We start from the raw sequence: 18,302 nt of genomic DNA, 5'->3' as shown, positions 1-18,302 counted from the left end.
GTGTTTCCCTCCCCATCCTCCCCCTATTACTGCCCTCCCCCCAACAATCACGTTCACTGGGGGTTCAGTCTTGGCAGGACCCAGGGCTTCCCCTTCCACTGGCACTCTTACTAGGCTATTCATTGCTATCTATGAGGTCAGAGTCCAGGGTCAGTCCATGTATAGTCTTTGGGTAGTGGCTTAGTCCCTGGAAGCTCTGGTTGGTTGGCATAAGCCTGGGTTTTAAGCTATCACGAAGCCAGACACAATATAGGTCTAAGTTTGTCAGACACCATCTGAGGCACGAATCTAAATTTGAGTTTCAAATACACAATGAAGTGGGGAGTTTGCCAAAACATCACAGAGAGGGGTGAGCATTGCAGAGATGTCCTCTTCCTATAAGTATGCTTTCGCTGATCGGGCTACTGTACATACCATCACAGCTTAGCTCTGCAGTTTCCTGGCTAGGCACCCTCAGGCAGGTGATTAGAGACCCTCGTAGTCAGGCCTGTCCTTCTGAGAGTGTTGCCGACAGGAGCACATACCTTACAGAAACAAGATAATTAAGGAGTCCACTGTCATCCTTACGATGCAATCCCAACTTCTTCCAGTCTGTAAAACAACCCCAAAGCTGACTAGAAATGCAGACATATCCAATGGTGAGAGACCATGTCCTCAGGTCAGAGAGCGAGCCTCATTTTCAGCCACAAAATAGGAAAGACTTTTAATCTTAATTTCTACCCATTTGTATATTGCTATCGGTTCTGATACATTACCATACTAGGAATGTTAGACGTGTCGTTAAACTCACTCTAATAGCAAATACTAAAACCTGTGTCACGGGGCCATCAGGCGAATGTGACAGGGCCTGGATTGTTAGCTCTCTATACCATCAGTACTGCTTGACCATTGTCCAGTCAAATGCAGTGTACATCCACTGAACTAAGAAAAACACAGACAAGGGACCAAAGAGATGGCTCAGGGGGAATAGGTGCTTACCACCAAGCCTAGCAATCTGAATTGGTCACCCAGTACCCACATGGTAAACGGAGAGAACCGGCTCCTGCAGGCTGTCCTCTAACAGTCAGACCTTTGCAGTGTCCCATACATACACCTGCCAAGTAAATAAATGTAATAAACACAGCCAAGTGAAGAGTGGGATGTGTCGAGTAAGAAACAACCCCGAGAGCTTGTATTAATGTGCCCTAGTGGGAAATGCTGTCTCTGGTATTACTATTAGAAACACATTCTCGCAGGCACACACGCAGGCACATCTCAAAGCAATAAAGGGCCTGCAGAGAAGGAAGGCAAAATATGCTTGCTGGGCAATCATTACCGAACAGGAGGAAGCCTGAAATCAACAAAAGGCCAGTCACGAGAAATTTATAAGTTAATATCGGTCACACCTGCAAATTACTACAGTGAGGCCCCTGGCCAAATCCCAAGCACCGTTTAAATGGATTCACCGAGATGTTTATATACCCCCTTGGAGCCTCTGGAACGCTGTGAAGTTACATTTGCCGGTTACCCCAATTAAAAGCAAGGGTAGCAGTGGCTGTCACCACGCGGATGGCACGAGTTTCCTGGTACCATGCAGAACACCTGGGGAATCTGCAATGCATTTACTCGCAGGCATTGTCGTTCAGGATCCAAATGTGTTGCTTGGATTTAATTCTTCTTAAAGCTTTACTTTTCGAAGATAGCAAGACTCTCAAATGCCTTAAAAACCCTCAACCGGAAACGCTCCGGTGGTGTCCTCAGCCAGTTTAGCAAAGCATGTATTTTGAGGTGTTGGCCAAAATAACCCATTTTGAGCAACAATTTGCACACACGTCACATGTTCTCGTCTCCCTCGTTTTCGAGGAAAAGGTCAAATCCATCAAGCCGACACGCTTAGCCGGAGTTGGAGAGGGGCGTCATTTCCGGGCTATGAAGTGGAACTCGCAGCAAATGAGGCTAATCATTTGGCAGCTTCGAGGAAGAGAGATTATGCGATCATCATTTTCTCACCAATTGAGAATCACTGTGCATAAAAATAGAAATTACTGGGGGGAAATTCAGACTACTTAGCAAGGGAATCAGAGCGCCACACAGAAGGATCTCTCAGCTGAGGCTTGACATGCAGGCAAAACAGACGCTCTCAGAGACGTGTACGGAAGAAGACGAGGTCGGCACCCCTGGTGGTCTAGCACATGCCCCTTGCCTGCTGTCAATCACACACTCTTGCTGCTGGTGATGGGAGATGGTTGTACGTCTTCGTATTGGCTGTCCCAAACATGCTTGCAAGAGGGCTGTGAGGCTCTGTGAGGCTTACAAGCGGGCAGCGACAGTGTGTGCAACTGCCTGTTAAAACCTTCCATGCATCCTGCTTAACTTTCTCCACCCAGGAAGAAAAGAACCTTTCTCAGCACTTACGCCTTGAGGAACACTGGGATAGAGTTAATTTTTTTTCCATGGAAGAAATATACAATAAACCTTAGGAAAATGCTTTTCAGTTTTTAAATTTCTATTCTGAGGATGACAAATTCTGTTAAAGAAAAACCCAGGTGGGCTTTTCGTTGGGTCAAGCACCTTGGTTAATGTTGAAGACATGGAGGTTGGGGAATGGGAGGCAGGGGTACGAGTGTTGACATTTTCTGAGTAAGAGAAGAATCTGGCTTTCCTGAGATTAAGCCCGGATAGGGGACAAGAAATACAGTCCAAGAAGCCAGGAAATGGGACGCACCACCAAGACGTGGAACATTGGCCTGACCAGTGGGAATCACTGTATGTGGTTGGCCAAAAGTACCCACAAGGCAAGAAATGTTTCATATACAACTAAACTGAGCTCTCTGTGTGGTGTGATGGATGCTGGTATGATTCCCCTGTCCTCGTAAAGATTCTGACCACCAAAGCACCACTGATATACTATAGTTCTTACGCATCCCCAAAGGCCAGTGTGCTAAAAGATTGGCCCCTAGCTTGTTGCTACAGAGAACCGGAAGAATCTTAATATGAACCAGGCTGGATGTGGCGACAAACATCTTTAATCCAAGCACTGGGCAAGCAGAGGCTATCTTCTTAAGTTCGAGTCTAGACTGGTCCTCATCTCACACCATCTGTGAAGTAAGGAGCTTTCCTCCGTGTCTCTCCACCAAGATACACCACTCAAAGCCATCATGGCAGCCAACCTGGCACAGCATAGAAATAGAAAGCTCTGTGAGACACACTGGAGGGCAGGGACAAGGAGAAAGACGAGGAGCAGGAGGACAAATAGAGCAGAAGCTGAGGGAACATAGTCTCTATGGCCTACAGAAATCATGGGAACAAAAAAACGTAAAGGGTGAGCCATTTAATTCAGGCCTCAAGGGGCAGTTACTCCAGCTGACACCAGATCAGACGGTTCCGTTATTCTTTCACTGAATACCCACTCAGGACTTTAATTCTGGCAGGGGTTCTCTTGGTGAAGTCCCCCACTCCAGAACCTAGAATTTAATTAGGCCAAATGCCATGAGCTGTCTTCTCCTTCCTAGTTGTTACGCTACACTTTTAACATGTGATTGTTATCCAGACCACACAAAATTACACACCCTCCTCCACACACACAAAATAATACACACACAATTACACACACCCCTACACACACACAAAATAACACACACCCACACACACAAAGTAACACACACACACACACAATAACACACACACACAAAATAACAGACACACACACACAAAATTACCCACACCCCTCCACACACACAAAGTTACACAACACTCTCCACACACACAAAATTACACACCCTCCTCCACACACACAAAATTACACACCCTCCTCCACACACACAAAATAACACAGCCCCATCCACACACACAAAATTACACAGCCCCCCCAACACGCACACACACACACACACACACACACACACACACACAAAATTACACAAGTAGACTTTGAGGCCGGTGGTTAGAGCCAGGAATACATTTTCACCTTAAAAGTGATGTTCTAAATTTGATGCTATCAAACACTAATGTGTGTATGAATAGCATAGAAGGCTTATTAAAAATAGACCATTAAGGTCTCCCTCTGGAGCTTCTGGTTCTGGAATGGAATCCAACAAGCAGCATTTTAACTAAAAGCTCAGGCAACTGCGATGCAGCCACTTTGAAGTGCATTGGTGACTTCGATTACTGGATTTTCTTTATCCTCACCTGTACAGAACCTAGCCTACCATGTTGTAACTGTGGGGCTTTGAAGGAGAATGGCCTCATTTGTTTGGATTCTTGGTCCCCATTCGGTGGAACTATTTGGGAAGGATTAGGAGGTGTGGCCTTATTAGAGGAGGTACTTTGAGGTTTCAAAAGCAAACTCCATTTCCAGTTAGTTCTCTCTGCCTCTTTCTCTCTGCCTTGGGCTGGTGGATTAAGATGTAAACTTTCAGCTACTGCGGCTGTGTCATGCCTGCAAGCCTGCCACCATGCTCCTTTCTGTGATGGAGCATTAAATGCTCCCACACCACATTAAGTGCTTCTTTTTACATGTTTTCTTGATCGTGGTGTTTTTGTCATGGCAACAGAAAAATAATGAAAATAGTAATGAAGATAACTTTCAGCCTGAACATCCAGTTCCCATCTTCAGACACTGAGGATAAAAGCCAGGCATCTCTGGGTGTGGGGAGAGACACCAGAGATCTGATAGGTCAGGAGTTTCTGGCTTAAAAAGAGTTAAGTTAACCCTCCAACTTTAGTCAAAGTTACTTCCGTTCTTTTCTGTGGTGTGATCATGTTTCCAAAAGAGCTCAGTTTGGAATATTTTATTCTCATGGGAATTAATTATAGATAATGTTAATTAAACATCAGCCCAAAACAATGATCAAATTGAATGTTGTGAGTAAATACCAAGGAAAACATGCTAGAGGTATTCTCACTAACACAGTGGCCAAGATATGTGTGTGTGTTTGCCCATGTGTGTGCATATGTGTATGTATGTATGTATGTATGTATGTATGTATGAATGTACATATGTATGTATGTATATGTGTGTATGTATGTGAGGTGTGGTGTGTATGTGGGGGTGTGATGTATATGTGGGAGTGTGGTGTGTATATGGAAGAGTGGTATATATGTGGGGGTATGGTGTGGTGCGTGTGTGTGTGTGTATGTGTATGTGTGTGTATTTGTACTTACATGTATATGTGTAATTTAGAATTACCCTAGTTTCTGATGCAACTTAGAGCTCCTTTGTGTAATAATCTGCAAGAACCTCAGGATAGCAAAGGTTACTAAAAGACATGGAACATGAGACATGGGACATGAGACATGAGATATAAGACATAGGACATGGGACATGGGATATGAGACATGGGACATTATATATGAGACATGGGGCATGAGACATGAGATATAAGACATAGGACATGAGACGTGGGACGTGGGACATGAGATATAAGACATAGGACATGGGACATGGGATATGAGACATGGGACATTATATATGAGACATGGGGCATGAGACATGAGATATAAGACATAGGATATGAGACATGGGACCTGGGACATGAGATATGAGATATAGGACATGGGATATGAGACATGGGACATGAGTTAGAAGACATACGACATGGGGAAATGGGACATGGGACATGAGACATGCCATATGAAATATAGGATATGAGACATGGGACATGAGTTATAAGACATAGGACATGAGACATGAGACATAAGACATGAGACATGGGACATGGGACATGAGATATGGGACATAGGACATAAGACATGAGACATGGGACCTGGGACATGAGATATGAGATATAGGACATGGGATATGAGATATAGGACATGGGATATGAGATATAGGACATGGGATATGAGACATGGGACATGAGTTATAAGACATACGACATGGGGAAATGGGACATGGGACATGAGACATGCGATATGAAATATAGGATATGAGACATGGGACATGAGTTATAAGACATAGGACATGAGACATGAGACATGAGACATAAGACATGAGACATGGGACATGGGACATGAGATATGGGACATAGGACATAAGACATGAGACATGGGACATGAGATATGAGACATGGAACATGAGACATGAGACATGAGACATGGGACATGAGACATGGGACATGGGACATGAGACATGAGACATGAGACATGGGACATGAGATATGAGATATGGGACATGAGACATGAGACATGGGACATGAGACATGAGACATGGGACATGGGACATGAGATATGAGATATAGGACATGGGATATGAGATATAGGACATGGGATATGAGATATAGGACATGGGATATGAGACATGGGACATGAGTTATAAGACATACGACATGGGGAAATGGGACATGGGACATGAGACATGCGATATGAAATATAGGATATGAGACATGGGACATGAGTTATAAGACATAGGACATGAGACATGAGACATGAGACATAAGACATGAGACATGGGACATGGGACATGAGATATGGGACATAGGACATAAGACATGAGACATGGGACATGAGATATGAGACATGGAACATGAGACATGAGACATGAGACATGGGACATGAGACATGGGACATGGGACATGGGACATGAGACATGAGACATGAGACATGAGACATGGGACATGAGATATGAGATATGGGACATGAGACATGAGACATGGGACATGAGACATGAGACATGGGACATGGGACATGAGATATGAGACATGGGACATGAGACATGAGACATGGGACATGGGACATGAGACATGGGACATGAGACATGGGACATGAGCAGGGCAGTTTTAAACTTTTTTAGAACTTACAAAGCTTATAACCAAGTAACTACTAGACCCTGAAGGACACAACACCACAATTTTATTGGCTGACCTTTCAAAAGAGAGATCTAATTAGACACTCTGATATGCAGCTCTGAATTACAAAGAGCAAGCAGGGGTCCCCAAATCCCCCACCTTCACAACCAGCCAGCCATCCGAGTAATCTTGCTAATTAAAATTCTCGGCAGTGCCACCTCAAAGTGGAAGTCCCCTCCCCTCAGGCCCACACTGCCCAGGCCTGCAGCTGGGTTCCCTCTCCCTGGCATGCTGCCTGGAGTGTCATTTCCCACCGCAGAGATCCTGGCTTACGAAACTTGACAGTGTATTTCTGTAACAGACGCCTTTGTGTTTACTTGGGTGCCTAGAGACAGGCCCTCTTCAGGTGGGTGATCATCGGGATGAGGAAATTCAAGAAATCGCTGTGACCCCCATCTTACCAATCACACAAAATAAATTCCGTGTGGACTGAAGACTTAAAGCCAAAAACTAAATCCTGCGAGCGTCTAGAACAAGCGAACAGGTTTGCCACAGTGTTTGCAATAGTAAAATCTGGCTAAAAAAAAAAAATTAATTTCATCCTTCACTGATGGGGTAAGACACAAATATACATTGTGGCGCTACGCAATTTAATAATGTGCAGCCACTAAGCGGCCCTTTAAAGGAAGGGGTGTTAGCTGGCAAGATGGCTCAGTGGGTAGAATCATCCCTGACAGCTACATGATAGGAGGAGAGAACTGAGTCCTCCAAGCTGTCTACTGATACATGGCATGAAAACACACGCACGCACGCACGCGCACACACACACACACACACACACACACACACACACACACACTAACATTTGGACTTTGCATGGGAACGCTGTCTGTGACTTTGATAAGCACTAACAAGAATCAAAATAAGATATGTGTTGAAACAAAGACGTGTCGCATCTCCCCACGGTCGGTGGAGACTACCAGGGACCATCCGTCTCTTCATGGTGGGCTGTCTGCTTTTCAGCACAGTTCTGAAAGGTACAATGGAGAAACATCAGGAAAAAAAAACCAGTGTATGAGTGGAATTCGACTCAGCCCCATGGGGAAAGGAACGGGCCTTTTGAATAGTGCAAGGTCGGTTACAAGTGTGGGGCTGTGAGGGCTAAACCACAAGCCAGACCGTGTGGCTGCCCTGCTACTTCTTAACTGTGCCAGCCACGAGTCCTTTCGTTGCCCGCCGGCTTTCCGTACACCGTGTATGGAAATGCATCCTGGTGTTAGAATAACTCACTGTCAGTGCTAACACGTGTAAGTGCTCCAAAGAGCTTCCCCGTGTTAATTTCCTTGTTGAGTACATTAAAGGGTACTATTTCACCCTGCTTCACTTGTCAGCTTCAGTCTTCCTGCCTCTCCTAGTGTGAGCGTGTTCCTGGGTTCCGTGGGATTATGGGATTTAAAGATCTATATTTTTGATACTGTGTGGATTCTAAATAGGAATCAATGGCTGGTAGCAGTCAGCCAAATAAACGGTCCTTCTCTCTGAGAACCGTGTAGCATGGGGTGTTATTCTTACTAAAAAAAGAAAATACCGCTGTAAAATATTCACCGTGAGCTGTAAATGTGACTGTGCATACCTAGTTTATGTGAAAGTTAAAGGGATTTCTTTACGGGGTACTTTATCTGTTTTCGATTCTTCTTCTTTACACGTTGACCTCAGCAGTTAGTCGCAAGAGAGGATGCATTTCTTCTTAAAGAATCTAAACGGCCACTGAGTCCCCATCCTTTGCAGACCACAGATATAACCATCACGAGGAGTCCTAGAGTTTATGTTTGCCTGGTTTGACCTGGATCATTCCTCTTGCACACTTTTATGCTGCAAAGGGTTCTGACCATTTCTGTTCTGAATTATTTTTGCATGTTGGCTTGATGAGGGATGGAAGGGGTTCCTGGGGATTCCACACCGTTGTAGTCTCTAGGAGACATGATAGGACACCGTAGGAGATCTGATCCTGGCAGCTCTGTGGCCTGAAGGCTTCTCTGGCTCATCTGTGAGTGACACCAGCCACAGAGGCTCAGGTTCAGCAGAGGCCTCAGTGGACATGTAAGAGCCACTCTCGGGACAAGCAGCAAGAGGAGGCATTGCCACCACGGGCCAGAAGCATTGCCTTGAAATGGACAAGGTGTCGTGGGGGTAACAGCCTAGGGAATGCCACAAAATGAAAGACAGAACCTAGTATTGATATGTTTTAGGGAGTCCATGGAGATTCCGGGTTGAAATCTATCTGGAATTCCCACTGGAATTTTGGGTCCACTTCAGGTTGAATGTCAGATCTAGCACTGGATGTGGATCTAGGACTGAGCATGCTGTGCACTCTACACTTAAACAGTGCAGAAATTTCTAAAAAAAATAATAATAATAAAATAAAACAGCTCCAGGCTCACGTCAGACCTTAGGGAAAATGTTCACTGTATGCAGACATGACATGCCACAGAAGGGTCTAACAATCCGAGAGTCACGAACGTCTTCAGAGAAACTCCTCAATCCTACCAAAGATCCATTTGGCTCAGAGAGCCTTGACATTCAGTAGTTGAGCACCAAACAATATTTAGGCAGGAATTATAAAGCTATCTAAAAACTATTCTAAAAGAACTTTCCTTGATTATCTAATGGAGAAGCCAGAGAAGGAAGCGGCAAGCTGGGGAGGATGGGGAGATTCCAAAGCTCTTAAGTATCATGGGTAGACCTGAACCTTAGTGGACCCAGTTCTCAGTCCTAACCCTCCACTTCAACCTTCTTTTGGGCCCTCCAAAGATAGACATGTCTTTTAAATGATCTGTGTCAATGTTTCTCAAACCTTGGTCACAATCTCTTTGGTAATCAATCCCCTATCTCCCCCCAAAATTTATGTTACAATTCATAACAGTAGCAAAAACTACAGTTACAAAGTAGCAATGAAAGAAATTTTATGGTTGGGGGTTTGAAGTGGAAGTTTCTGGTTTCTCTAACAATTCAGCTGAGAAGGCATGTGATGTTTTGCTGAAAACAGACCTTTAGAGGGCACATGAAGTTTAGAGTGAACATAAATAGAACCCCACAAATAGTGAGAGGACACTCTTGCATAGCCACACTGTCTTTTGTTGGTCTTCACTTTGTAGAAAGAAATGTGCTAGAAACAAAACACTTCTTGTGGCATTCTGACTGATTTTGGCCTCTCCAGCTTACGATTAGGCAGAGCCTTGCTGTTTCTGCTGGATTGTGCCACCTCTACTGACTCATGTCTGGTGTTTGCTCTTGAACTGGTCTGCTGGTATCTTGTTAATGAAGAGTGGAATCACCCCAAAGAACTACTTCTAGACAGGTCCACAACACCCTTTTCCTATTATCCTCCTTTCTCCCCCACGTCTGATTGGTGGGTTAGAAGAGAGGTTGAAGTGTTTAAGAACCCTAAACAAAATAGGTTTTGGAAAAATCTAAGCCTACAGGGGTTACCACAACATGAGGAATTATGTTATGGGGTCACACCACTAGGAACATTGAGAACCACTGCTTTATGTGGAGAGGATGTGCCTCATGTTTTTGAAATTTTTTTTATTAATTACTGAAGGGAGGAACATTACATCACTAAAAGGATGTGTTATTAGGAACATCGCTTTACCACAGCTGATGGATCGGGCTCAGAGTTCTTGAGGAAGTCTGTTAGTTACTGTCTTAGTTATTTTTCCACAGCTATAATAAAAGCCATGACCAAGGCTACTTAGGCTACTTACAAAACAAAGTGTTTACTAGAGGGTTGGGGTCCATGACCGTCATAGCAGGAGCATGGCAGCAGGCAGGCAGGAATGGCGCTGCAGCTGTGGCTGAGAGCTCCCATCCTCATACAAAAGAAAGAGACAGAGAGAGCTCATTGGGGAATGGTGTAGGCTTTTGAAACTTCAAAGCCCACACTCAGTGTCATATATCCCACAAGGCCACACCTCCTAATCCTTCCCAAAACAGTTCCACCAGCAGGGGACCAATCATTCAAATATGTGTGGCTGTGGGAGCTGCTCTCTCAAAACGCCACAGTAGGGTACCAGAGGGAGGTTCCTCCTTGACTGACTGGTCTCATTGTTGCTGCTGCAGTTGCTGTCTGAAAGGTCCTAGTGAGGCCAGGCAAAGGTTCTCAAGCAAGGCACCTTTGAATCTGTAACTGCAGAACTGACTGGACAGGTACTCCAATCTCCACACTTAATAAACATTAATTCAGATGATAAAGAACCAGGGTGATCAGAGGTTCTGCCTTTTGAAGTCTCTGATTTTAAACATCCAAAAGTCAGGACCCAGAGATCTTTCTTGAACACTGTCTAGGAAGCAGCACGTACAAGTTCACTGTGTAAATGAGGACAGACTCTATCACTGGTTGCCTCTTTCGAAGAAAAAGGCAAGTACTGGCTACATTGTATCATTTGGACCTTTTTATTATGTTTATAATAGAACAGGCTACACCATAGTACTATGTGTCCATACAGGAGAAACAATCCGCCCCCAAAACTTACAAGGGAGCACATTCATTGGATGTAGGGATGGAGACTGAATCCACTTTGTCTGAAAGAAACAGAAGTGGTGCTTTGGTTTGTGTCTGAAATATCTACGGCATGCTAATATATCTGAACACCTGGCTCTCCCCAGTACTGTCTTAAGAAGTTATGGAACCTTTGGGACATGAGGCCTGAGTGACAGAAGCAGGCAGGCCTTAAAAGTGACACCCATTTGTAGGCATACATTTTTTGCAACCTACTTTTCGTAAAGGTTCAACCTCTCCTCTAGCCCACCACTCAGCAGAGGTAGTGGGAGAGAAAAGTTATTAGGATGTGGGGGAAGTGGACCTGTTTAGCAATAGTTCTCTGGGGGCGAGCTCGATCTTCTTCCTTAGCAGTTCAGTCCCACAGCAAACACCAAATATGACTCGGCAGCTGCAGAGCAATCCTCAGTCAGGCAGACACCAGGCATGAATCAGCAGCTGAAGTTCAATCCTGAAGACACTGCCAGGCTAGCCAACCAGCCTGAGGTGGGGTTGTAGAAGCTGTAAGCTACTGCATGAACCTCGTGAGCAGTTCTTGGGCGAGTGGCGGTGATACCACAAGAAGAGCTCAACAATGCTATGGAAGGCGAACCAATACATGTCTGTCTTTAGGGAAGAATAGTGAGGCGGAGCGAACCAAACCAAGGCTCAGTGCTGTCCCCCACTGTCTGTGGGGTCATATTATACTCCATCAAGCATCCTTTCACTGCGTCTGCTTCAGGAAAACACTCTCCTGTGTCTGCTTTAGCAAGACATCCTTTTCACCTGTGCACCTCAACCATACATCATTTGACATAACTGAGTTTCTAAAGAGGCCAGAATTTCCAGCTTCATTCATTCTAATTTCACACTTCATTCTCTATACACTCCTGCATCCACAGATCCACTCTAACACGCCTCCTCCTGTGAAGTGAACGGAAACCTCTCTGTAATCATGCGCCAGGATGAACCTTCCTCCCTTAAGTTGCTCCTGTCAGGTACCTGTCACAGTGGAAAGGTATATAATGCAAGGAAAAGAAACAAGTATCAACCTTGCCGATATGGAGACCCAAGATGCTTGTCCATTTTCCCCATAGGTCTTCCTCCTATATTGACCCAGTCAGGGTTACAAGTCCATTTAGACACGAGAGCCTACTTACTGCCTCTTCAGGTGTTTCCTCCACCATTTTCCCCTTTATAAATAGTGGTACAGCCTATCTCTCTCATAGTAAAATACACTGTGTCGAGCCAGATATGGACATAATCTCGAGACGCATAGGCTGTGGAACGTGCATGATCTTCCTTTGTAAGGGATTCATGTCACATTTATTTATTATAGATAATAATAAATATTATTTGGGCAGGGAAAGGAAGATCCCATGCCATGGTAGCCATGTTGGAGTCAGAGGACAATTTGCTTCCATGACCTGGGTCCTGGGTGGGGTTTGGGTCTGTCCAACATTTATCCAGTATTAATTTAAAAAAAAAATAGCCCAATTTCCCGGCTCTTTGCCCAGGAAAATCATCTGTTTGTGAAGATGAGGTAAGGAGACTGAGCAGACGGGCCAGCAGGAGTATAAAGATGTGAACGGTCACCCAACCTTGAGACATCTAAAACGTCTTCTGTGTTAGTCACTCCTGGGGAGTGAAGGGATGGATCTGTCAAGGGCTCCCAGGCTTTTTCTCTATTTAATGACCCAGGGGTTTAAGCCTGTCAAAGGCAGTGGACTGGATGCTACACAGAGGGCTCGGTCAGTAAGGTGCTTGCTGTCAGGTAACATGCAGATGAGTTTGGACCCCCAGAACCCACACAAAAGCCAGGTACAGTGGTGACCCCAGAACTGGGAAAGGGTATAAGTATGAGGAGCTCCAAAACTCATTGACCACACAGTCCAGCTGAACCCATAAACTCCAGGTTCAGTGACGAACATCCCCTGTCACTAAAATCAGGGGGTGGAGTGGGGCTGGTAAGGCTGGAAGGCTGGCTCAGTGAGTGTACCTGAAGGCCTGAATATGATTTGAAAGAGTATGAACTCTAGCAATTTGTCCCCTACCTTCCACAGGCACACTGTGACAAATGTGTACACACACACACACACACACACACACACACACACATCATCATCATCATCATCATCATCATCATCATCATCATCATCATCATTTCTGAAATTGTTGGGGAGCCATCACAGATGATATCCAAAGCTGACCTCTGGTCTCTATGCCATCCCACTGAATCCAAACATGGAAGACACATGGGACTTCCTCTCTGGATTATGAAAGTACCACAGTCGGTCCTTCTCCCTCTGATCTCTCCCACAGCCAATTTAGACTTCAAGGTGTTGCTGGGGGACTCTTGTCACCCTTGCTTCATAATGCCAGTGCTTTTCCATAGTCTACAACATGAAGGCCAAAAGTCTGAACACTGTCTTATCTTTCTACCTGCTACTACTCCAAGCATTAACTGAATATCTACTATGAAGAAAGCATTACATGCAATCCGGATATACATATATAGGTAGCAAGGCTGTCTATGATACTAGAATGAAATATGGGACAGGGTATGAGAGGGAGAGAGAGAGAGAGAGAGAGAGAGAGAGAGAGAGAGAGAGAGAGAGAGAGACAGACAGGCAGAAAAACAGACAGACACAGAGAGACAGAGAGACAGAGACAGAGAGACGGAGACAGAGAGACAGAGACAGACAGAGACAGAGAATTTCTTCCACACTTGTCCTGCATCTGCCATGTTCTACAGTCTTTATCATGTAACAAATGTATATTCTGAAAGGTTAACTCCTCCCTCTTCTGTAACTTGTGTAAATGAGGCTGGCCTCAAACTTTCAGTAACTCTCCTGCCTCAGCTATCTAAATGCCGGGATTAAAGGTGTGCGACTTAATTTTATCACACTGTACTTAGTATATGCATCAAGGGAAGATCTAATAACAAAACCCCAATAAAGGGTATCTGCCTCTTTTTCCTCTGTGCGTCTCTTGAGCTGGGAACCATGGTGGCTATGCCCAGGTCCTGATGAACGATAAACTCTTAAATAAATTATACTTTAAGAGCTTTTCCCAAGTCAGAAAAACCCCAGTGATTCCAGGACGGCAGCTCCACTGGGGGAGAGCTTTCTAACCTTAGCAAACACTGCTTTTGACTTAGAGCATTTTCCCAGGTCGTGTTTTAAATAGAATCACAGCTGTAACTCATCTCAATGGGTCATGTTGCACAATAAGCAAGCTCTATTAGATACCAGAGCAAATCGGAAGGTTCGTCCGCTACAGTCTGTGCCCCCATGGAACCTGCTAAAGTTGTTTAGCCTGCCTTTCTTACTGAACACCCTGCCAATTTCAAAGCATTTAAAATAATCAATTAGCTAATCCCTGCATCACCTCTGAGAGATTAGCAAATGGTCTCACAACATTTTAGAGATATATTTTAAAAAGACAGTGGGAGAAAGAAAAGGTGAGCCTGAAAGTAGCTGGATTACCCGATGATGGCGGCTAGCACCTCCCCAGCAGCCAAACGGAGAGCTAAGATACAAACAAACGATTTCCCCTCCATCAGGGACCTCCCGCTTCTATCGCTCGCTGTCTGAAGAAGACCTATCTGAAAATTCCAGAATTAACGTTAGGTTTCCAGGGCAACTGTGACCAGCCGCCACAGAAATAAAGTATCATTTAGTTAGTGAACATTTTGGGGAGTGTAGGGGGAACCTCCCCCCAAATTGAAACACAGGAGTTAGCATCACGAGAGGCGGAAGAACTGAAAATGGAGATGCAGGAACTGAGCAGGACTTACAAATAAGTAAAGTATTCAGGGCAAATGGAAAGCTAAGACAGTTCAGGGCGTTTGCACATATTCTTGCAACAATACTGTAGTGTTGGTAATGAAGCGCGAGGTGTTATCCCCACTCTGAATTGGAGGAAACCGAAGCTTTGGTTAAACGGTCTCCTCTCCCACTCAACAACCAACAGCCATGTGTTCAGACTTAGAACCATCCTCTTCCAAATGGATGATGACACTACTAGGCCAGTCCGTAACCCAAGAATTCACGGAGTCAGGCTTATCTGCCACAGCCCTGAAAGAAACTGCTAGCAAACACAACTGAGTCACTTGAGGAAAGCCGCACGAGTGTTCCCCTACCGTGATGCCTCAGAGAGCGGAACTACGTCGCTGGGGTTGGGAGGGTGGGGAGCTAGACTTAGAAAGCAACATCTCATGGCTCCTAGTGACCCGCAGGCTTCAAGGCAACAGTACGTGGTCTAACCTGGCCCCTTTTGGAAAGGAGCAAAATGACGAGAACTGTAAGAGAGAAAAACAAGTAGAATATCAAAATATGAACAGATAAAGGCTTATCTCTGGTAGAGCGTCAGCCAAGGGATACGCCCAGCCCTTGACCTTAGTCAGTGGCTACTACACACTGAATGACCAGCGACACCTACCGATGCTTTCCATTCTCACTATGCTGAATCTCTGCGTGATAGGGAGCAACTGTATCATTAAGGAACAAATGGACATTGAACGGAACGCCGGCTACGAAACGATACTTAATTAAGATGAACTGTAGACATCAGCACCAGCCCCGTTATCCCCCTGAAACAACGCCCAGGGTTCAGTCTCCGCTGCCTTGAACAAACTGTGCCACCTGCCGAGAGAGCACAGTCCATTTAGTAAAGACCTGGAGATGAGCTACACCCATCACGGTAGCGGAGGGCTTTTCCCCCTCATTTGTTGGTGGTGGTGATGGTTAATGACTGCATAAAATCTCAGAGAAAGTAAGTGAACCCCACAGATTTCCCGTCACTGATGAACTTGGCTGAAGAATGTCTGACCTCCAGACGGGTCTTGACACTCTCAGCCTACGTATCCATTCATCACCGTAGCTAGCTGGATTAGCAGACGCTGAACAGCAGAGTTGGGATTCCCCATAATGAAGAAACGAGCCCATAGCCAAGTCCGTTGGCTGTCCCAGAGCTCTGCCTCACGGGTAACTTAAGGTGGCACCTGCTGGGTACCAGAGACCATCTCAGCTAACCAGAGCAACAGGAAGCGAGAGCTCTCTAGACCAGACACTCCTCTCTACAGGGCAGTGACAGTGATGGTACAAAGGACTAAGGAAGAAGCCATTCCACGGTGGTGGCAGAAGGCGGCCATCGTTTTTCTCTTCCTGCAGAGTGTCAAATCTTTTAGACCAAAACTTACTGCAGCTAGCAAGTGGCATGCTCCCATGGGTGGCCCATATTCAGGAATTTGAGGACAGCACAAATTGAAATTTTTTTAAAGGAGGATACAAGCTTGGGGGATTCAGGAAGTGGGGATGGATATGGGAGCAGTTAATGGGAGGAATAGGAATGAATCTGACCAAAGTACATCATATAAAATTCTCAAAGAGCTAATAAAAATAAATTAAATTAAGAAAGTAAGCCTGAGTAGGAGAGAAAGTAATTGTGATTAAGAGGTGGGGGGCAAGCAGGAGAAGGAGAGGGAACTAGGAAACCCAATACTTTGTATGCTCTCCTCAAACATTGTTCTTTTAAACTACAGAGGGAAGGAAGGAAGAAAGGAGAAAGGAAGGAAGGAAGGAAGGAGAACACCTCAAATTACCCTTCTTCATACATTCCAACAGTCAATAGTAGCTGTTTTGAAATCTCCTCTGCCAATGAAATTAGTCCAAAACTCTTCCATTTCGCCTCAGACATAATACTAGAATAGAGGGGAAACAAACAGCTATATTTCTTTGTTAAAATATCTCAAAAAAAACTTTAGCCCAGATGTCAATATTCACCTCTAAACCCTCTAGGATCTGGACTCCACTCCACGGGCTACACTGATCTGGACACTGCTAGGACAGTCCATTGCCCTGCTTCTGTTCAGCTGCTTTTATGGTCCAAACTCCCAAAGTCTTCCTCCAAACAACAAAGAAATGGCAACTCAAGATCAAGGCAACTCATGAAATAAAGCATTTACTTGAGAGCTTGGTGACAGTTCTACAGGGTTACTCCATGATCATCATGGCAAAGAGCAGACAGACCTGACACACTGGAGCAATAGCTGAGAGATTTGCCTCCTGATCTGTAGGTGGAGAGAGACACTAGGCCCCATGTGAGCTTTTGAAACTTCAAAGCCCACCCCCAGTGCCACATTGCCTCCAACGAGGCCACACCTCCTAATCCTTCTCAAATAGGTCTACCAACAAGGGACTAAACATTAAAATTTATGAGTCTACGGGGCCATCCTCATTCAAACCACCACAGTTGTCTAAACCCAACATGCATAATGAAAACACTAGTTGGCATGCCATCACAGATAGGGTAAGGCCCTAACTTTAGATGAAGAACAACAGCCAATGAAGAGCTACAGAGACAAGACAAGAGGAATCAGTTTTCTCTAAGAATGAGCCCCTTATAGGTTATTCCATCATACCCAAGTAGTCAACCCTAAACATATGTACATATACAAGGAACACTATTTATACTCATTAGTGTGTGTGTGTGTGTGTGTGTGTGTGTGTGTGTGTGTAACAATAACTATAGAAGAGGTCACGCATTTGAAAAGGAGATAGGGGAGACATGGGAGGACTTGGAGGAAGAAGAAGAAAGAGTGTGAATGATAAAAATATGGCACTTGTGTATGAAAGTCTCAGAAAACCTTCATGGGTTGAAGAAGTAAACTAAAAGTAGTTTTCTTTGACTGAAAGTGGATTCTTTTCTCATACTATGTATCCTGATTATCATTTCCCCTCCCGTTACTCCTCCCAGTCCTCACCCGCCTTCTCTCCCCTGCAGACCCACTCCCTTCCTTAGAAAAGAACAGGCTTTTCTAACGATAGCAACCATTGTTTATTAGGGTAAAACCCAACACTACTTTAAACTACCATTTAAATAGCAGTGGTTTCTAGTAATAGCAACCAAAAATCAGACAGAACAAAGCCCTCACATGGATGTTGGGCGTGGTGAGCCAACAGACGGAAAAGAGTCCCAAGAGCAGGCACAAGACT

General features: G+C 44.9%; 1 long non-coding RNA gene across 1 annotated transcript; it reads left to right on the top strand.

Moving 5' to 3' along the window:
* The first annotated feature begins 14,949 nt into the window (after positions 1-14,949).
* LOC134481713 (uncharacterized) lies at positions 14,950-17,280 on the top strand. Its single transcript, XR_010057455.1, has 2 exons — positions 14,950-16,080; positions 17,106-17,280. It is a non-coding gene; the product is annotated as an uncharacterized LOC134481713 (long non-coding RNA).
* Positions 17,281-18,302: the final 1,022 nt, after the last annotated feature.

Source organism: Rattus norvegicus, chromosome 14, assembly GCF_036323735.1.
Source record: "Rattus norvegicus strain BN/NHsdMcwi chromosome 14, GRCr8, whole genome shotgun sequence".
Taxonomy (NCBI): domain Eukaryota; kingdom Metazoa; phylum Chordata; class Mammalia; order Rodentia; family Muridae; genus Rattus; species Rattus norvegicus.
The sequence above is the reverse complement of the archived record's forward strand: the minus strand, read 5'-3'. Positions and strand labels throughout refer to the sequence as shown.